At 43.9% G+C, this 22,390-nt stretch overlaps 1 pseudogene; it reads right to left on the bottom strand.

The window, feature by feature from the left end:
- Positions 1-331: 331 nt before the first annotated feature.
- On the bottom strand, positions 332-440 carry LOC129693474 (U2 spliceosomal RNA; annotated as a pseudogene).
- Between the last annotated feature and the right edge of the window lie 21,950 nt (positions 441-22,390).

Raw genomic sequence — 22,390 nt, 5'->3', positions numbered from 1 at the left:
TCCCACTACGGTTGATCCAAGTGCCGCTGGCTCCACGGTCCTCCTTCTCCAGTTTTGTCCTTCCTTCCGCGAAGTGGATATGGCCGGTGAGGGGGATAACTGGCACAGCTGCTTCCATCTATTCCTTTAACCTGGCTTCAACGCTCTCAGCACTCCTGGCTGCTCCTTTATCTTAGACCCCTGGGACCGACCCCCGTACTGACGGTACTGGTCCCTAGTGGTCGTTGCAGCCGGCCAACCCCACTCTAATGCCCTCAATTCTGGGCACTCCTACTTATATGGTCCTTAGCTAAGGGACATATAAGACATTAAAACTGATGATAACAGCTACTATAGTTTTTATTTAATATATATGGTCCGTAGATAAGGGGTGTATCAGATATTAAACTGATAAGAACAGATACTACACTTGATCTTAGCCAAAAAAGCCAAGAAGCGATTATTGTAACTAAAACCCCGATGGGACTGACCCTGGTACTCACATACTGGTCCCTTGTAGTAGATTGCAGCCAGTCAACTGCGAAGTCCTTTGCTGTCGAGAAATGAACTTTCTCACCATGCTGGAGCGAAGTTGGGCACAGGTGTTTTTCCCTCTCCGGGAATCGATGTGCCCATGCTGCTCCTGCCGTTGCCAGCTCCTCACGAAGTGCCAGCTGCCACTGCTGCTGCCTGTGCTGCTGCCGCTGCCTGTGCTGCTGCCGCTGCCTGTGCTGCTGCCGCTGCCTGTGCTGCTGCCGCTGTCCGTGCTCCTGCAGCTGTCAGTGCTGCTGCAGCTGTTAGTGCTGCTGCAGCTGCCGGCTCCCACTGCTGCTGCCGCCACTGCCGCTCCTCCGTGGTTCTCCCGCCGGCCTTACATGGACCTGGTCCATGTCTGCACCTAGAAGGTAAGTTGAAGGAAACGCAGGGTCTCTTACCTGCTGTTCCCGACTTTCCTTCTCCCGCCGGTGACCGTCGTTCCCTGTGTCGGGTTCGAGCCGCTTGGACCGACCCCGGTGTTCACGGGCCTGGTCCTTCGCGGCAGTTCCGCAGCCGGTAACCCCGGCTGTACCTATGGATCCCCTGGACCCTGGGCCTTACCTTTTGAAGAAGGTTTTCAGCCCGAACGTCCCGTTCCGACTCCATCAGTGCCGCTGCACTCGCTGAGTGTTCCGAGCCCCTCGCTGGTCCGAGCTGTCTGTCCCGCAGCCCCTGCGCTGGCTGCTACCGACTGCTCCCAAGCCAGTCTCGTTTGAGACTGGCATAGGGACCTTTTTTACTTTGCTTCCCGCCCGGCCGAGAGGTGAATTTTGCCGGTGCGGGAGCAAAGTCGGGCTCAGGTTGTTCCCCTCCAGGGAAACTCGTGCTGTTGCTGCTGCTGGCTGCTCGCCCTCCACGGGTCTCCCCGCCGGCTTTCCGCAGCCACCTAAAAGTAAGTAGTAAAAAAAGGAACGCAGTCTCTTACCTGCTGTTCCCGACTTTCAAATCTCCCGCTTGGGGAACGCCGTTCCCCCCTGTGTGACTCGTTGCAATGCGTGTAGCGATATGGCACGCATGCGTGGAAGCGGGGTTCTTCACGAAGTCACTCACGTGACTCCGAAGTAAAACAACAATAACTTCTACTGCATTTACTCAACTGCATTTACAAAACAGGTTGATTTGTTTTTTCAGGTAAAACAAATCAACCTGAAGAAGGGTCCCATTCTGAAACGTCACCTCTCCATGTTCTCCAGTGATGCTGCCTGACCCGTCGAGTTACTCCAACACTTGATGTCTTTTTTGTAAACCAGTACCTGCATTTTCCTGTTTCTACAAAACAAATCCCAATGGGCTTCAAAGTTGCTGAGCCACATATTAACATCAGGAATGTGTTAAAAAAAGAATGAAGAACTTACAATTAGGAAACATGTAACACATTTTGAAGTGCTCGACAGGTACTGAAGTTCTTTTCCAGTATAGGCATGCTGTAATGAAGTAGTGGGCAAAGGAGGATTTAGAGAGAGAATCCTAGACCTTCCAGGAGTAAAGATGCACATGATAGTATTGGGAGAAAGAAATTCAGAGAAGCCTGAAAGCTGTCTGTGGTTTTTTTTCTGCCCAGGAAATCCCTTTAGTCCTTCAGCCCACCGAATCCGCTCCGATCCCCGCACATTAACATTATCCTACACACACTGGGAACATTTTTACAATTATACCAAGCACATTAATCTACAAACCTGCATGCATTTGGAGTGTGGGAGGAAACTAGAGATCCTGGAGAAAAGCCACGCAGGTCACGGGGAGAACCTACAAACTCCATACAGACGGCACCCATAGTCAAGATCGACCCCTGATCCCTGGCACTCTATGGCAGCAACTCTACCGCTGCGTCACCATTTTCGGGGATATTGCAAAGAAAAGGAAGAATTTATACAGAGGGGTGACAACTTGATTGTAGCAGTATGTCGTACATTCTGTAAGAAGAATGGATTTTAATATTTTTTATCCTTTTTTCCTCCTTTTACTATTAAGTACTTTAACAATGCGGATATGCTGTTAATACTGAAGAGAAGATAACTGTGGTTTTACTCTTCCCGTTACATTGTGAATCTCTGTATAACTTAAAAGCTTATCAATAACAGGCCCTGGAACTCCATGAAAGAGGTTTTAGGAATGTCATGTGATATCTTTAATAAGCCTGTAACGCAATGCAGCATGGTGGTGATCTTTTATTACAATATGTTGTGTATTTAGAGCATTTTAATCACTGAGGCCAAAACTAGTTTTGTATTAACAGATGGGATGGCCATTAGTGTCTATCCATCTTCCATTTGCTTGGATGTGGCTTTGATTTTTGTGGCGTTTCTTTTTATAGGGAGATGAATGGGATACCAACTATTTTTACTTGCTTTGTTCTGCTTATCGTTATCAATGTTAGATACAGGCAAAGCAGAGGAAATTTAATCCTTGGAACTTTGTGGTCCAAGAAAAAGCAAAGGGGGAACATATGTAGACTGGAACAGAAGAGGAATGGGTAACAAGCCCCGATGAAAATGTTGATTTTGCCCTTTGGTTAAAATTGCAACAGTAATGATGACATGGTGGCACAGAGGTAGAGTTGCTGCCTTATAGCACTTGCAGCGGTGGAGACCCGGGTTCGATCCCGATTCTGGGTGCTGTCTGTACACAGTTTGTATGTTCTCCCCGTGACCGCATGGGTTTTCTCTGAGATCTTCGGTTTCCTCCCACACTCCAAAGACGTAAAGGTTTTTAGGTTAATTGGCTTGATATAAATGTCAATTGTCCCTAGTGTGTATAGGGTGGTGTTAATGTGCGGAGATTGTTGGTCGGTGCGGACTCAGTGGGCCGAAGAGCCTGTTCCGCACTGTATCTCTAAACTAAACTAAACTAAACTAAACTAAACACATATCTGTAGAAAAAATTCAAAGATGTACAGGTTGTAGGTTAATTGTCTTGGTTTAATGTATAAATGTAAAGTTGTCCCAAGTATGTGTACGATAGTGTTAGTGTGCGGCGATCGCTGGTTGGCACAGACTCGGTGGGCTGAAGGACCTGTTTCCATGCTGTATCTCTAAACTAAACTAAACCAAAATACTCAAGGAGCAATCTAGCAAATTGAAATCCAAAATAAATCGTGAATGATTAAATCTGAAATAACATCAGAAAGTGTAGGAAACACTCAGCAGGCCAGGCAGCATTTGTGGAAAGAAAAACTGAGTTGATGCTTCAGTTCAACATCTTTCCATCGGAACTGGGAAAGTGGGAACGCACGTTTGTTTTAGATTGCAGGGAGAATAGGAGATGGATAGTTAAAATAAAGGGAAAATAACAACATTTAAAAGACATTTGGACAGGTACATGGATAGGAAAGGTTTAGAGGGATGTGGGCCAAAGGTGGGCAGGTGGAGCTAGTGCAGAGGGGGCATCTTGTTCAGCATGGGCAACTGCGCTGAAGGGCCTGTTTCTGTGCAGTATGACTCTATCTCTGGTGGGTGCGGCTTGGGCTGCCAAATGGTTGTCTGGCCATCAGAATAATGAGGTGACGGGGAGGGAGAGGGAAGGAAAACATCCTGAAGGACCCTTCCCATCCTGGACACAACCTGTTCCACCTGCTGCCCTCTGGCAGACGGTACAGGTCTTTCAAAACACGCACAAACAGACTCAGAGACAGCTTCTACCCCATAGCCATACGTGAACTTAACAATGCAAAATAAGAAATAACACTCACATTCAACTGAATGGTTCTACCTGCTATTGTTATTTATCTGTAATTTTTTTTTTAATATGTATATATTTTTACCATTTCTTATATATTTAACATTGCTCTTGTGAATCGCACCGTGGGATTGACTTTTAAATTTCGTTGCACCATGTGCAATGACAATAAAGAGATTAATTCATTCATTCATTCGGAACGCAGGAGGGAGAGGGGCAGAGAGAAAAGAGGCAAGGCATTTGTTTCAAGACAAAAATGCATGAATATGGGATTAGTGTAGATAGAAACATAGAAACATAGAAAATAGGCGCTGTGGTAGGCCATTCAGCCCTTTGGGCCAGCACCGTCATTCAATATGATCATGGCTGGTCATCCAAAATCAGTACCCCGTTCCTGCTTTCTCCCCAAATCCCTTTGATTCCATTAGCCCTAAGAGCTATATCTAACTCTCTCTTGAATACATCATAGATGGGACATGTTGGTAGGTGTGAGCAAGTTGGGCTGAAGGGCCTGTTTCCACTCTGTATGTACTCTAAGACTCTATGACAACGGAGCATTTTAAAGCTGTGGAATGTTGGACAAAGTTGTTTCTAACACTGATACTAAAAAGGAGAATGCCCAGCAAACCAGACTGTCCCCATAGAAAGAGAAAACTGTGTTTAATATTGCACTGTAGCTGAATTGGTCAATTTCAAAACTACAGTATATGTGGTGAAATTGTTGAGTTTGAATGTGAGGCCTGTAGTGTGCAACATGCGAGATGGAAGTTTAATTTAGTTTAGTGATACAGCACGGAACCAGGCCCTTCAGCCCACCGAGTCTGCACCGACCAGCGGTCCCCGCACATTAAAACTATCCTACACACACAAGGGACAATTTACACTAACACCAAGCCCATTAACCTTTGGTGTGTGGGAGGAAATCAAAGATCTCGGAGAAAACCCACATGGTCAAGGGGAGAATGTACAAACTCCATACAGAGTCGGGATCGAACCCGGGTCTCTGGCGCTGTAAGGGCTGTAAGGCAGTAAATCTACCGCTGCGCCACCATAATACCATGCGTGCCATAATTGTATTGTTAAATCACATTTGCACTATGCGTAAGTAGGTCAATGTATTGAATAAATGGAGCATCAGGAGGTTGCTGTAATGGGGATTGGGTTGAGTTGCAACCCATGTGTCATGTTGCAAACTCCTGCCCTGAACTTGCATGTAGTATAGGCTGAGAAAATCCCAGAGATCATTAAATCTCGACATACTTATCTGATATATGATTTTCTTTGTCCTCGGCTATGAAGAAGCAGTGGAAGCATAGGGAACTATTGATGGATATTTCTGCTGGTTGGTGCTTCACTAATTAGAGCACGATTCTTCAGAGGGAACCAAATATTTCTTCTTTTGCTGCAGAGAAATCCAGATGATGAGTTTCTTTTCAAGTTCTTACCAACCACTCATCACTAACAGGGCAGCACGGTGGCGCAGCAGTAGAGTTGCTGTCTTGCAGAGCCAAAGACCCCGGTTCGATCCTGACTATGGGTGCTGTCTGTGGGGATTTTGTATATTCTCCCCATGACCTGCATGGCTTTTCTCCGGGATCTCCGATTACCTCCCATACTCCAAAGACGTACAGTTTGTAGGTTAATTGGCTTGGTATAATTGTAAATTGTCCCTAGGGTCTGTAGGATAGTGTTAATGTGCGGGGATTGCTGGTCAGCGCAGACACGGTGGGCCGAAGGGCCTGTGTCTGTGCTGAATCTCTAAGTTAAACTAAACTAAAGTAAACTATTCTAATCTAAACTAAAATAAACTAAACAAAACTGACATAATCTAAGCTAGTCTAATCTAAACTAAACTAAACTAAACTAATCTAAAACTAAAACACATCTAATCTAATCTAAACTTTTAACTAAACTAAACTAAACTAATCTAATCTAAACTAATCTAATCTAATCTAATCTAAAACTCATCTAATCTAATCTAGACTAAACTAAACTAATCTAAACTAAATTAATCAAAAATAATCTAATCTAAAACTCATCTAATCACATCTAAACCAAACTAAACTAAACTCACCTAATCTAAACTAAACTAAACTAAACCAAACTAAACTAAACTAAACTAAACTAAACTAAACTCATCTAAATTAAACTAAACTAAACTAAATTATACTAAACACAGCCAGCAGATTCACTATTTTCTAAACTGTACAGGGGCTGTGTTGGGGGCAATATCTTTCATTAAGTACACATTCTGTTCCCACACGGAGCAGTCTTAATCTGGGAAAAATTATTTCAAGTTAATCCCTTTGAGGAATGGGGAGCTTTCTCTCCCGTTTCAATGAATGATTGCTTTAAATAATACAGGTAGGATAAACAATAGGGAACAGTGTTTTACAGGAGCATGAAACACTGATTGACTTAAATACTAATAGGTCCCAAAAGCTGCAGAATTTGTATATAACCTGAAATGCCAGAATTCGTTCCTTTTTTGACCTTTCAAGAGGTTGACCTTAAACCTCTCTATCAGCAATTAATTTAAAACAGAAGTCGAAGAGTGGGGAACAATCCTTTGCTTATATTCAAGGCAGAAATCTAACAAAACTGCAAGGAGGCAGTGGGCTTCACTTCATATTTTATCCAGAAAGGGGCCCTTATCTTGGAGTGGGTTGGTTAGTGTTGCTGCTGTGTTTAAAGCCTCAAATATATTGTCCTCCTGAAACTACAATTGAGTTGGGGGAAAAAGCACATTCCCAAACTCCTGTTGCCGTGTTACTAGGAGGAACAAGGGGGCATGGTGGCGCAGCGGTAGAGTTGCTGTTTTACAGCGCCAGAGACCCGGATTCGATCCCTACTACGGGTGCAGTCTGTAGGGAGTTTGTACGTTCTCCCTGAGACAATGCGGGTTCTCCGGTTTTCTTCCACACTCTAAAGACATACAGGTTTATAGGCCAATTGTTAGTGTGTTTAGTTTAGAGATTTAGCAGATACAGCCCCCCCCCCCTCCCCCAGTCCACAGTAACCAGTAATCCCCGCATACCAACAATATCCTACACACACTAGAGACAATTTTTACATTTCTGCCAAGCCAATTAACCTACAAACCTGTACGTCTTGGACTGTGGGAGGCAACCAGAGATCTCGGCGAAAACCCACGCGATGACCCAAGCCATGTTCTCTCCATGACCGCGTGGGTTTGCTCTGAGTGCTCCGGTTTCCTCCCACACTGCAAAGACGTACAGGTTTGTAGATTAATTGGCTCCGGTAATAATTTTAAATTGTCCCTAGTGTGTAGGATAGTGTTAGTGTAAGGGGTGCTCGCTTGTCGGTGCGGCCAAAGGGTGTGTTTACCTTCATTGACAGGGACATTGAATAGAGGGTCAGGAAGCCATGATGCAGCTCTTTAGGACTTTGGTCAATAGACAATAGACAATAGACAGGTGCAGGAGTAGGCTATTCAGCCCTTCGAGCCAGCACCGTCATTCAATGTGATCATGGCTGATCATCCCCAATAAGTACCCCGTTCCTGCCTTTTCCCATATCCCCTGACTCTGCTATTTTTAAGAGCCCTATCTAGCTCTCTCTTGAAAGCATCCAGAGAACCTGCCTCCACCGCCCTCTGAGGCAGAGAATTCCACAAACTCACCACTCTGTGAAAAAAAGTGTTGGTCAGGCCACATTTGGAGATGGTGCAGAGGAGGTTTGTCACAACGCTGCCTGGATTAGATGGCTTCAGCTACAGTGAAAGGTTGGATAGATGTGGATTGTAACCTCCGAAACATCGGAGGTTAAGGGGAGATTTGATAGAAGTATATATAATTACTAGACTAACGCAATATTCCACCTCTCCACCAATTCCAATACTGGTGGCCACTGAGGGGAGGGGGCTTTCTGGAACACTAGCATGGTGTTGTCGGCCAAAGGGACTGGTTTCCTGAGGGCTAGTATACACATTGTGGGCCGAATGGATTCTTGGGCTGGCAGATCAGTCACTCAGACCAGGTGGGCTGGCAGCTCAGTCACTCAGGCCTCGTGGGCTGGCAGCTCAGTCACTCAGACCAGGTGGGCTGGGAGCTCAATTACTCAGGCCTCGTGGGCTGGCAGCTCAGTCACTCAGCTCAGTCCTCAGGTGGGCTGGCAGCTCAGTCACTCAGGCCTGGTGGGCTGGGAGCTCAATTACTCAGGCCTCGTGGGCTGGCAGCTCAGAAACTGCCAGAAATTCTGACTAAAACAGGTGAGAGACTCCGTGAGAGAGAAGGGGGATAGGGTGGAGAATCAATTTTAGACATTTTTCATATTTTTCCGCAGATCACAGCAATGAAGGAGGAAAGTTTATCCTGGCCTGAATCTCATAGGGAGCCAATGAAAGGAGGAAGAAAAATACTGGGGTGAGGTTTAATACTTGCAGGGCAAATACTTACTGATGGGCCGAAGGGACTCCTCCTGAACTAGTACTGGCCTGATGGGCCGAAGGGGCTCTTTAAAAAAAAAGACATTAGACAATAGACAATAGACAATAGGTGCAGGAGAAGGTCATTTGCCCTTCGAGCCAGCACCGCCATTCAATGTGATCATGGCTGATCATCGCCAATCAGTACCCCGTTCCTGCCTTCTCCCCATGAGAGGCAGGGGAAATTTGATTCTCCCCATGAGATTTCACTCAAAATCTGAAATCTCAGTGAAAGGCACTTTTTCTGGACTTTTCCTGGCCTGGCATGGGTCTTTTGGGCCAAAATGCTCCTCCTAGGCTAATACGGGCATTTTGGGCAAAAGGGACTGGTTTCTCGGCTAATAGGGGCCTTTGGGCCGAAATTGGTGGTTTCAGACAGGCCAAACAACTCATTTCATTTCATTGCCATTGCAGTTTCAAGCACAAGGCAGGCCAAACAACTCATCGCATTTTCATTTCATTTCCATTGCCATTGCAATTTCAAGCACAGGGCAGGCCAAACATTCATTGCATTTTCATTTCATTTCCATTGCCATTGTAGTTTCAAGCACATGGCAGGCCAAACAGCTAATTGCATTTTCATTTCATTTCCATTGCCATTGCCGTATCAAGCACAGGGCAGGCCAAACAGCTCATTGCTTTTTCATTTGATTTCCATTGCCATTGCAGTTTCAAGCACAGGGCAGGCCAAACAGCTCATTGTATTTTCATTTCATTTCCATTGTCATTGCAGTTTCAAGCACAAGGCAGACCAAACAGCTCATTGCATTTTCATTTTATTTCCATTGCCATTGCAGTTTCAAGCACAGGGCAGGCCAAACAGCTCATTTCATATTCATTAAGGGCTAACAAATCATTTATTGCAAGTTCATTACAGACTCACAGTTCAGTTGATTCACAGCTTAGAATGTCATTCGTGGCCTCTCCCTTGTAATCTTGCAGAGTGATGGACTTACATCCAGGCATCCGGGGTTTTATAGTCCTGCTCCCTCGGAAGGGGCATTACCTATATTGCAGTGATTGACATGCGAGAGGACCAATCAGATGATCTTAAGGTTTTTTAAATACTCATAACTTTTTTATTTTTCATTGATGGGAAATATCCTCAGAGCTGACTCAGCGGAGGAGGACTATGAGTAAGATGGCAAAAAATCACAGCAATACACGGTAGTGTTTTTTCTAAAATCAATACATAGCACAGATAAGAAGTGGTTGAGATGAGACTTTTAATTATATAGATGAGATGTATTGACAGTTAAAATCTTTATCCCAGTGTGCAAATGTCCAACATTAGTGAGGATAGCTACAAGGTGATAGGGTGTAAGTGTAGTGGCAATTTCTAACTTTTCCAGTGTCTTTCTTTCCGTTACAATTACCTAGACCTAGACCAAATAGAACAGATCTTCTAGTCGTTAATTGGTTCTTTATTGAAGTAGTTGTACAAACAAAGAGATGAACGTACCAGGTTCTCCTTACTCTCATACAAGTTGTAGCTTTCAGTTCTTCCCGATCTGGTGAGAACTGTGTAATCACCACCTCCTGTGCCTGGTCTGAATCACTCCCTGTCCCCTAAGTCCATATGTTACACCCCTCTATACATATAATGACTGCCCCCAAGTGTCCAAAATAATACTGCCAGAAATATCTAGACAAAATAATATATTATACCAACAGTAGCTAGCCAAACCATAAATGGCTCCCACAGTAAGTTTAATGGAGATGTGCAGAGCAAGTTTTTAACACAGAGTGTGATAGGGGCTTGGAATACATTGCCAAGGATGGTGGTGGAGGCAGATCCAATAGTGGCTTTTGGATATGCACATGGAAGTGCAGGGAATAGAGGGATATGGATCATGTACAAGCAGATGAGATCATTTTAACTTCCTATCATGTTCAGCACAACAAATGTGAGCCGAAGCCGATGTAAGTCCATCTGTAAACTATGTTCTAAATGCTGTTGCAGTACCTGCCTCCACTACCTCCAATGGCAGCTCGCTCCACATACCCACCACCCTCCAAGTGAAAACTTAGGGTAAAATAAGGGTAATACAAAGCTGACAAGACCTCTTTGTCCTGCAAATTTGATGGTACTGGGACCGTCATTCTAAGATGGCACATCCTCCCAATAGTGGAGGGAAGCGTGTAGGAAGGAACTGCAGATGTTGGTTTAAATCAAAGATAGACACAAAGGGCTGGAGTAATTCAACGGGACAGGCAGAATCTCTGTGGAGAAGGAATGGGTGACGTTTCTAGTCGAGCCACATCATCGTCTATATCTCTCGTTTCTCTTATCCCTAACCAGTCTGAAGAAAGGTCATAACCCGAAACATCACCCGTTCCTTCCCCCCAGAGATGCTGCCTGCCCCGCTGAGTTACTCCAGCTTTTGTGTCTATCTAGGGTAGAGAAGTGCGTGCTCATTATGGTTAGGAACTAGGCTACAGCGCCGATCTATTGGTATATAACAATAGACTGGTGCAGGCCTAGAGTGTGCACTGCAGGCAGTGGTAAGAACCTTTACATATGCAGATAAGGGATTTAATAATTACATGCTCAATGTTCCTGACACAAAATCAGCTTGACCTGGGGCAATTGACAAAGGACACTTGACATGAATTGTTAACACTGCTTCTCTTTCCATAGATGTTATCTGATCAGCTGAGTGCTTCAAGCTTGTTCTGTTTTTATTACCTGAGGTCACTGGCACTGCGGCCTCATAGCAGAAGCATCCACGTCGCAGGGCTGGAAACTGGAAGTATCCTGAGCTAATTCTGCTACCACCATCATCTATTGCGACAAGTGATGGCTCCCACTGATTGTCGCCGGAAGCTTGCGTCCTGTTTGGGATGGACGATGACAGAGAGGCCAACATTTGTAACAAGATCCATCACAGTGAGGATGTGCTTGGTGAACTCACTGTGGTGGATGTTTAATTTGTGTTTATTGTATGTTTTGTTTTTATTGGTTCTGTGTATGACTGCAGGCAACATAATTTTGTTCAGACCGAAAGGTCTGAATGACAATAAAGGAATCTAAATCTAAAGATGGACACGGCAAGAAGAAGACTGGCACTGCATTTCCTAATCTTCATATTTCCGAGGCAGTAGCCTTTAGATTAGAATTTAGACTTTGTAGATACAGTACGGAAACAGGCCCTTTGGCCCACCGAGTCCACACCGACCAGCAATCACCCCATAAACTGATACTATCCTGCACAATCTTACCAAAGACAATTAACCTACAAACTTGCACGTCTTTGCAGTGTGGGCGGAAACCAGAGCAGCAGGAGAAAGCCCACGCAGACAGAGGGAGAACCCGAGTCTCCGGCAATGACTCTACCGCTGCGCCACCGTGCCATAAATCTTGTCGATTCACAACAAATTGATTTCAATATATTCGGGCAAAAAAATGGAGCAATGGTCCTCATGTAATAACAAGGCAATACAGATGCCAGTTTTCACCAAAGCTAGATACAAATTGCTGGAGTGACTCAGCAGGTCAGGCAGCATCTGTGGAGACAGTAGATAGATGAAGTTGCAGGTCGGGGCCCTTGTTCAGACTGATTGCAGGTGGAGGGTGGGAAAGAAAACTGGATTAAAGGAGAGACAGGACAGAGCATTGGCAGTAATTCGTGAACACAGGCAGATCTTGGACCGAAGCAAGCGATGAAAAGACAGGTGTTGGAATGGAAAGGATAAAGAGTTGTGAAAATTTAGTAGAATTGGTGGAATTTTTTTAAATTGTGTAGCGAATTATGATTCCCATACCTGACTAACAACTGTACTAGAAGAAAGTGTGAAACTGTGGAGAATTCTGCATTACTGCTGATTCAATTTAATAGCCCAGACTTTTGCCTGAAGTCTGCTTTTTGGAAGAATGGGTGCTTTTAGCAGTGAGTGTTGTTCCCCTCATATGTCAATGATAATAGTTCACAAGTTTAATAGACAATAGATGCAGTAGGCCATTCACTGTGATCATGGCTGATCATCCACAATCAGTACCCCCCCCCCCCCCGTTCCTGCCTTTTCCCCATATCCCCTGACTCCGCTATCTTTAAGAGCTCAATCCAACTCTCTCTTGAAAGCATACAGAGAATTGGCTTCCACTGCCTTCTGAGGCAGGGTATTCCACAGATTCACAACACTCTGTGTGAAAATGTCTTTCCTCATCTCCGTTCAAAATGGCTTATCCTTTATTCTTAAACTGTGGCCCTTGTTTCTGGACTCCCCCAACATCGGAAACACGTTTCCTGCCACTAGTGTGTCCAAACCCTTAATAATCTTACATGTTTCAATAAGATGCCCTCTCATCCTTCTAAATTCCAGAGCATACCAGCCGAGCCGGTCCATTCTATCAACGTATAATAGCCCCGCCATCCCGGGAATTAACCTACGCTGCACTCCCTCAATAACAAGAATGTTTTTGATAGGAATTAGGCCATTCTACCCATTAAGTCAACTCTGCCATTCGATCATGGCAGATCTATCTATCTCTCCCTCCTAACCCCATTCTCTTGCCTCCTCCCCATAACCACTGACATCCCGTACTAATTCAGAATGATGAACTAATTTTACTGTTTGTATCATTCATTCTAAAAACGGAACACATGGTTAGAAATGCTTGGGATATTTTTTTCAATACAAGGGCCTTTGACCCATTATGTGATAAGATCAACAAACACATTAAATACTAATGAACATTTGTGCAGCAACTCCCATTATGGGCGCAGTGCTATTTATAGCTTGCCTATAAAAATTGTAACTCAAGAGATGACAGATGCTGGAATCCGGTGTAAGAAACAAATTGCTGGAGCAATCCTGTGGGCCACTCAGTTTCTAGGGAAAGAAATATGAAGGAACCATAGAAACATGGAAAATAGGTGCAGGGGTAGGCCATTCGGCCTTTTGAGCCAGCACCACCATTCAGTATGATCATGGCTGATCATCTAAAATCATTACTCCGTTCCTGCTTTTTCCCCACATTCCTTGATTCTGTTAGCCCCAAGAGCTAAATCTAATTCTTGGGGCTAACAGGGACAAAATTTTGAATATGTCCAGAGAATTGGCCTCCACTGCCTTCTGTGGCAGAGAATTCCACAGATTCACAACTCTCTGGTTGAAAAAGTTTTTTGCTCATCTCAGTCCTAAATGTCCTATCGCTTGGCCTACCCCTCAATCTGACCAGACCTGAAATGTCACCTGTCCATTTGCCTCCACAGATGCTGCCTGGCCTGATGAGTTGCTCCAACAAGTTGGTTTTTACTGCCAGAAACATTGTTTCTTTTGAAACCTTGCTGGTATTAACTGCTCCGCTCCCCATAAAACTCTGCATTATTTATCCCAAATCAAATAAATATTGTATTTTTAGTCAAACTCAACTCTATGAGACTACTTTCATTAATGATTACACAATGATGAATTCTGTTGTGTGGGAAGGAACTGCAGATGCTGGTTTATACTGAATCATCATCATCATCGTTGAGAACATCAATGGGTACAGTGCCTTACAATGCTATGTACGACAGTGATCGCAACTTCTACCAAAGTGTGGATGGTCGTTGGCTTGCTAGGAGCTCATCCGCCCTTTAACAGGTCTTGTTTTTGGTCCTGCTGGGGGTCCGCAGCCCCCTCCTCACCTGGCGAACCAGGTGGTGGAGACGGTTTAGTCGCCGACTATCCTACCATGGAGCAGGTAGCACGGGATTACATAGTAGCAATGTTACAAAATTTTGAGATTTAAAAAATCAAGTCTGCAATTTATCCCATCAGATAAAGCATAACAATAAATTTAATTTGACACCTAATTCACTTTCATATCTCAAGTAATAAAAAAAGTTATGGCCATTTTCATACTCGGAAATTAGCATCTTGTTCCCTATTGATTTTCTATGAACATAACAAAAAAGCTTTGATCGTGGACAGTCAAAAGCACATAACCTTCTTAAAAATTAAGAGAACTGAATGAAATTTTCAGTTATCATAGATTGAACCATTCTGAAACAAATATAAAATAATCTAACTTGGATGACCTGAAATTAAAGCATATAATTAGTTAGTTACCCAATTGTAGCTAATTTCAAACTTCAATTTACTAGATCTAAACATCTATCCATTTCTTAATAAATGATTAACATTTTTAAATAGCCCAAGTGTCCAAATAATATTCACAAATAATTCACAATAAAACATGATTTTTAAATCTCATTTACATCAATTTATAGGCCAAATGGAAGGAATTTAGTGTTCAATTGCTGTAAATTAAAGTCAATTTAAATCGGCTTTCTAGTGGGTTCATGTGGAACGCGCTGGTTTAGAACGTTCACATTGCGCTAGATTTATGCCCTCAAATGCCCAGAAAAATACTGCGGGATATAAAGAGCCCAAAATGAGCTACTCGCTATAGAAAACTTTATACACAGGGTTATATACATGCCCAATTTAATGTAAAAATAAGGTACATACCTTTAATTGTTTGCTTTATAAAACCCTGGGGCTGCGAGAGGTTGCGAGTTTAGAGAGTGATTTTTAAATTACTCTAACTATTTTACAAGGCCATAAAAACTAATAATACCTTTTGCGACGGGGTCTTTCAGCGATTTTCCGTTAATGATTTACTAGGCTGAACATTTTCGAATGCAACAGCCTAGTAAAAATCGCGTTTTAAACCCGCCCCCTCTAAACAGCGCCAAAATCACACACAAGAGGTGGGGCAGATGCTCAGCCACGATTCAGGTACGTTTTGTAACATACCTATACATAGGGCCCGTGGCGGTAGGAACTCCCCCCGACTTGACCAATACTAAAGATGGACACAATATACACAAAATGTTGGAGTAACTCAGCGGGACAGGCAGCATCTCTGGAATAAAGGAATACATGACATTTTAGGTCAGAACCCTTCTGCAGGTTGGTGTTAATAATAAATTTAATAATAAATGTTATTTATGGGCACCTTTCAAGACTCTCAAGGACACCTTACAAAATTTAGTAAACAAAATACAAAACAGGTAAGCGGAATGAAACAAAACAAAAAATAACGACAAAAAATAAAAAATAAATAGTAAAGACATCAACAATACACAATTCAAAGACACAATTCAAAGGCACAATTCAAAGATGTTTCAAAGGTGTTTCGGGTCACTTCCAGTACTGACTCGAAGGGCCGAATGGCCTACTCCTGCGCCTATTTTTGATGTTTCAGACTGGACCTGAAGAAGGGTTTCAACCCGAAACATCATCTGTTGCTTTTCTCCAGAGATGCTGCCTGACCCGCTGCGTCACTCCAGCATTTTTAGTCTATGATCAATTCCATTCCCATGTTTTCCAAAGTGTACGTCATTGGAGCTGTACAAGTCGTTAGGAAGATCACTATGTGCATTTCCGGTCACCCACCAACAGGAAGGATGTTGTTAAACATAGAACAAAGAAAACATAGACAAATAGGTGCAGGAGTATGCCATTCGGGAGCCAGCACCGACATTCAATCTGATCATAGCTGATCACCTAAAATCAGTACCCTGTTCCTGATTTCTCCACATTGAGCTTGATAGGGCTCTTGAAGATAGTGGAGTCAGGGTTAAGGGGAGAAGGCAGGAACGGGGTACTGATTGTGGATGATCAGCCATGGTCACAATGACTGGCGGTGCTAGCTTGAAGGGCATAATGGCCTACTCCTACACTATTGCCTATTGTCTTTTGTCTATTTTCCTTGATTCCTTTAGCCCCAAGAGTTAAATCTAACACTCTCTTAAAAATGGTTAAGTTGGAAAGGGTGCAGAAGAGATTCATCAGGATGTTGGCTGGGCTTGCAGGCTTGAATTATTGGGAGAGAATGGCTAGGCAAGGTTTTTTTTTCTTCTGTGGAGTGTAGGAAGTTGAGGGGAGACCTCAGTTTATTTTTGGTAGAGATATAGTGCGGAAACAGGCCCTTTGGCCTACCAATTCTGCCCCGACCCGTGATTCCCACACACTTGCACTATTCTACACACTAGGGACAATTTACATTTATACCAAGCCAATCAACCTATTAACCTGTACGTGTTTGGAGTGTGGGGGGAAACAGAAGATCTTGGAGAAAACCCATGTTGGCCATGGGGAGAACGTACAAATTTCATATAGATAAGCACCTGTAGTCAGGATCGAACCTACGTCTCTGGTGCTGTAAGAAGTAGCTCTACTGCTACATCACCGTGCCGCTCAGTTAAGTGCACAAAAACGCGCGGAGCAGGGATAAAGTGAATGCTCACAGTCTATATTTCCCAGGGTATAAGATTTTAAAACTAGAGGAAACAGGAAAGAGATTGAAGTGGGACCTTAAGTTGCCCTCAGTGGGCAAAAAAACACATCAGTCCGCGATATTTAGGGATGGTGGACAAAATGTCTGGGAGTTTAGGGGCAGGGTGGCACAGCGGTAGAGCTGCCGCCTTACAGTGCCGGAGATCCTGGTTCAATCCTGACTACAGGTGCTTGTCTGTACGGAGTTTGTACATTCTCCCCGTGACCTACGTGGGTTTTCTCTGCGATCTTCTGTTTCCTCCCACACTTCAAAGACACACAGGTTTGTAAGTTAATTGGCTTGGTATGAATGTAAAATTGTCCCTAGTGTTTGTAGGGTAGTGTTAGTGCGTGGGGATCGCTGGTCAGTGTGGACCCGGTGGGCCGAAGGGCCTGTTTCTGCGTTATATCTCTAAACTAAACTACTCAGTGGGGCAGGCAGACATTTCGGGTTGGGACCCTTCTTCAGACACAATATTTAATAATATTTAATAGTAAGATTAAACGAGAACTTACCAGTTTGAAGTTTGATCTTTATTTTATAAGGAGTAACGTTGAGGGATTACGTGAAGAACCCGCCAGGACGCATGCATGTCAATCTTCAAAGCAGCGGTGTGAAATCACAGATAACAGTAAATGAACTGAACATAGTAAGATTAGAGAAATAGGATACCAGTTGAACTTTATGATCGAGGGTGGGCGTGGAGGGCAAGCAATCCCTCAACGTTACTCATAAAATAAAGATCAAACTTCAAACTGGTAAATTCTCGTTTAATCTTAATATTTTACTTCGGAGTCACGTGAGTGATTACGTGAAGATTTTAAAGCTCTGTGATTTCATGCCATGGAAATGAGTCCAGGCGTCACACACAGCATCAGTGGGCCAATGATGAGTGAACTTTAATATAGCATTCAGACATGACATAGATATAGACATGTTGATGCCATTAATGAACAATAGTGGGAATCGTAACCTCCCTCAACCTGGATGAAGTATGAACCATACCTAACATAGAGTTGGCAAATACCCCGGATCTGGCAATGGGTTTATTCTGAATATTTGTACAGATTAATAGTTTGACCATACTGCAGCCGCTAGGATGTGGTCCATAAGCCTGCTGCTGAGGTATAGTGGTCCCGGTAGAGTGGGACTCAATTTCAATGTACACTCCTGTATATTCCAGACCCACTTAACCCTCTGGAGAAGATTTGTAGTGATTCCTTCTAACGAGGTTTTATGTAACTAACAATATTGCTAATCAGAGTCTATGAGGCTCTTAGGGACCTTGACATATTGGTGTAGATGCGTGATCACATGCAACCCAAGGTCCATGGTATATGCAACATCTAGTTTGGTCTGTGTCCCTGTCTACTGTGCTTGACTAATCATAAACAAAACATGTTATTATAGCCCACAGATATGATCATTCTATCCAGTGTTGCAATGACTGGACCCGTAGCGCTGTACTCAATGCTACAGCATAACCACTAGTACGTGAGTTTGACTAGGACAGGGATGTTGCTGGTGTCTATCGGCGAAGTGACGTAGCACAATGTTAACAACCCATATCTCTGCGTCCCTAGGCCTAGGAGGTTTTTAGTTGACGATACCCTTCATAATATAGATGTCAGAGGGTGAGACCGGAAAGAGTGGTTTATATTCTCCGCAGCCAAATGATGAGGAGGTACTTTAGGCACAGTAAATGGAATTTAACGATGTTATAATCCCATAAAACTGAATTTTAATGTGTCAGTCATCCGTGCCAAGTTAAACATAAAGAAGAATAAACAATACATCCCATCTCCTATTCGGTTTGCTGCTATTTGGTGCTATTCCTGCAATCTGCAGTGAGCACCTAATGCTATGGTTAGACAACCCGAGCCGCAAGAAACGGTCTCTTAGAGTCTGTAAGTCTATGAATTAATTATATCATGCAGAGGATGGTTTCAACATTACAACTGAATCAGCATCTTTTTTATCCGGAAATAACCATGTGAGGTTTTATGCTCATTCCCCACATCAGCGGGAATCATGGGTATATAACCCAAGCAGGCACTATGAAACCTGGAAGCGGGAATCTTGCTGAATTTTGCAAGACCCGTCTATTGAGGCCAAATGGAGGAAGACATAAAGTACATTCCTCCCTTGTGTAGCGAGAATGCACCCTTCGCCACTAATACGCCTTATATTTTTTGCAACTGTTGATTGAGCCTGGATGCAAGCATCTCAATCGTTAGTGTTCTATCGATCCACAATGTTATTAAAAGCTTTGTGATCACACATTTATTCTGTGTTGTCATTGATTTTGCGTGATAATACACCAGTGCTAAATGCGGTTAGGTAAAACTATCACGGGATACTTTGATTTGATTGTACCTTTGTGATTAACATATACCACCACCAAAGTGTATCACCTTGGACTTGTGCATGCAGGTTGTGCATACCCACATGCCCTTTAATGCACAGAATGCACCCGGTGTCTATTGGCAGTTGATACCAAAACTGAACACTTGATAACTCATGCTAATCCCATCTGCCTCCGTAACTAGAGATGGTATTAGTAGATTTCCCATCTTTGGGCAATAGCATCAGTTTGGAAATGACTGAAGATTTACAGATGAGAGGTTTTTAGAGGAGCAACGCTGAATACTGTTCGTCCATCATTGTGACTTTGTTAGTTTCAGCTGAGAATAGCAAGGGTCTAATCTTTTGTCTCAGAGCTGATCCCAGACAAATAAATCATTTGATTGTATCCCAATAGTTTCAGTTGGTATCAACTTAATTTGAATTTAACTAGTCGGGTGAGAACCTCAATTTCTCAAATATAGCTATGTGGCTGATAAGGCTAATTTAGTAAAATACAGTATGTTCAATATCATCCAGATTGGCCATGCCACTTTTTTGTTAGCTCTGTGCAGTCGAAGCATTGATAGTGATTTGGTAATAATCTGGAAACTGAAGTTAGCCCATTTTGCAACGCTGCTGAGTGTATCATTGCCTCATCCAGTTAAATTTCAAATATCTTCTGTGAAAGGAAATGATCACATGGAAGTTTTCAGAAATGTCTATACTGCACATGCGGGTTGAGGCTGTTGACATTGATAAGTCCACATCCAATATTGTGAGCCTGCCTTGAAAGGCAAACTCCACCATACCGGTTGTGCAGTATAAACTAATCTTATGTTATCCCAAACCAGTGTAAATATTCAAACCAGTTTAAGTATTACCAACTTGTATCCATGTTCTCAAGGTCATTGTATGCAGCCGGGGTTCCCTAGTAGTCGGGCCTTCCCCCCCGCCGTGCTGGGTATTCCCGCGGTTCCTGCAGCAGGGATATCCCCGCGGACCCTGTGAAAGGGATAGCCGCGATATACATTGACGGGTGGTATCCCCGCTATATAGGTGCCACTGGCACCAGTATGAAGCCGCTGGCTCCAACGCCAACGGCCCGAGAGACGACTTCTTCGCCGCCCGCTACCCATATTTCGGGGTCTTTCAAGCGGCTGTGCGTCGGGGTATCCCCACAGTATGATGCCGCTGGCTCCAACGCCAGCGGCCCGAGAGACGACTTCTTCGCCGCCCGCTACCCATATTTCGGGGTCTTTCAAGCGGCTGTGCGTCGGGGTATCCCCACAGTATGAAGCCGCTGGCTCCAACGCCAGCGGCCCGAGAGTTGAATTCACCGCCGCCCGCTCCCGCATTCCACGTCTTAAAAGCGGTTTGTGTCGAGGGGTATCCCCGATGTTTCCCCCCCCCCAGGTGCCACCGGCACCAGGGTGAAGCTACTGGCTCCAACGCCAGCGGCCCGAGAGGCGAATTCACCGCCACCCCCTCCTGCATTCCGCGGTCTTTAATAGAAACATAGAAACATAGAAATTAGGTGCAGGATGAGGCCATTCGGCCCTTCGAGCCTGCACCGCCATTCAATATGATCATGGCTGATCATCCAACTCAGTATCCCGTACCTGCCTTCTCTCCATACCCTCTGATCCCTTTAGCCACAATAGCCACATCTAACTCCCTCTTAAATATAGCCAACGAACTGGCCTCAACTACCCTTTGTGGCAGAGAGTTCCAGAGATTCACCACTCTCTGTGTGAAAAAAGTTTTTATCATCTCAGTTTTAAAGGATTTCCCCCTTATCCTTAAGCTGTGACCCCTTGTCCTGGACTTCCCCAACATTGGGAACAATCTTCCTGCATCTAGCCTCTCCAACCCCTTAAGAATTTTGTAAGTTTCTATAAGATCCCCTCTCAATCTCCTAAATTATAGAGAGTATAAACCAAGTATCCAGTCTTTCTTCATAAGACAGTCCTAACTTCCCAGGAATCAGTCTGGTGAAACTTCTCTGCACTCCGTCTATGGCAATAATGTCCTTCCTCTGATATGGAGATCAAAACTGTACGCAATACTCCAGGTGTGGTCTCACCAAGACCCTGTACAACTGCAGTAGAACCTCCCTGCTCTTATACTCAACTCCTTTTGCTATTAAAGCTAACATACCATTCGCTTTCTTCACTCCCTGCTGCACCTGCATGCCTACTTTCAATGACTGGTGTACCATGACACCCAGGTCTCGCTGCATCTCCCCTTTTCCTAATCGGCCACCATTTAGATAAAAGTCTGCTTTCCTGTTTTTGCCACCAAAATGGATAACCTCACATTTATCCACATTATACTGCATCTGCCAAACATTTGCCCATTCACCCAGCCTATCCAAGTCACCTTGCAGTCTCCTAACATCCTCCTCACAGCTAACACTGCCCCCCAACTTAGTGTCATCCGCAAACATGGAGATATTGCCTTCAATTCCCTCATCCAGATCATTAATATATATTGTAAATAGCTGGGGTCCCAGCACTGAGCCTTGCGGTACCCCACTAGTCACTGCCCGCCATTGTGAAAAGGACCCGTTTACTCCTACTCTTTGCTTCCTGTTTGCCTGCCAGCCACATCAATACTGAACCCCCAATGCCATTTGCTTTAAGTTTGTATACTAATCTCTTATGTGGGACCTTGTTGAAAGCCTTCTGGAAGTCCAGTTACACCACATCCACTGGTTCTCCCCTATCCACGCTACTGGTTACATCCTCGAAAAATTCTATCAGATTAATCAGACATGATTTACCTTTCGTAAATCAATGCTGACTTTGTCTAATGATTTCACCACTTTCCAAATGTGCTGCTATCCCATCTTTAATAACTGGCTCTATCAGTTTCCCCACTACCGATGTTAGACTAACTGGTCTGTAATTCCCCGTTTTCTCTCTCCCTCCCTTCTTAAAAAGTGGGGTTACGTTTGCTACCCACCAATCCTCAGGAACTACTCCAGAATCTAAAGAGTTTTGAAAGATTATTACTAATGTATCCACTATTTCTGGAGCTACTTCCTTAAGTAGTCTATCTGGCCCTGGGGATTTATCGGCCTTTAATCCATTCAATTTACCCAAAACCACATCCCGACTAACCTGGATTTCACT

Source organism: Leucoraja erinacea, chromosome 2, assembly GCF_028641065.1.
Source record: "Leucoraja erinacea ecotype New England chromosome 2, Leri_hhj_1, whole genome shotgun sequence".
In the NCBI taxonomy this organism is placed as follows: domain Eukaryota; kingdom Metazoa; phylum Chordata; class Chondrichthyes; order Rajiformes; family Rajidae; genus Leucoraja; species Leucoraja erinaceus.
The sequence above is the reverse complement of the archived record's forward strand: the minus strand, read 5'-3'. Positions and strand labels throughout refer to the sequence as shown.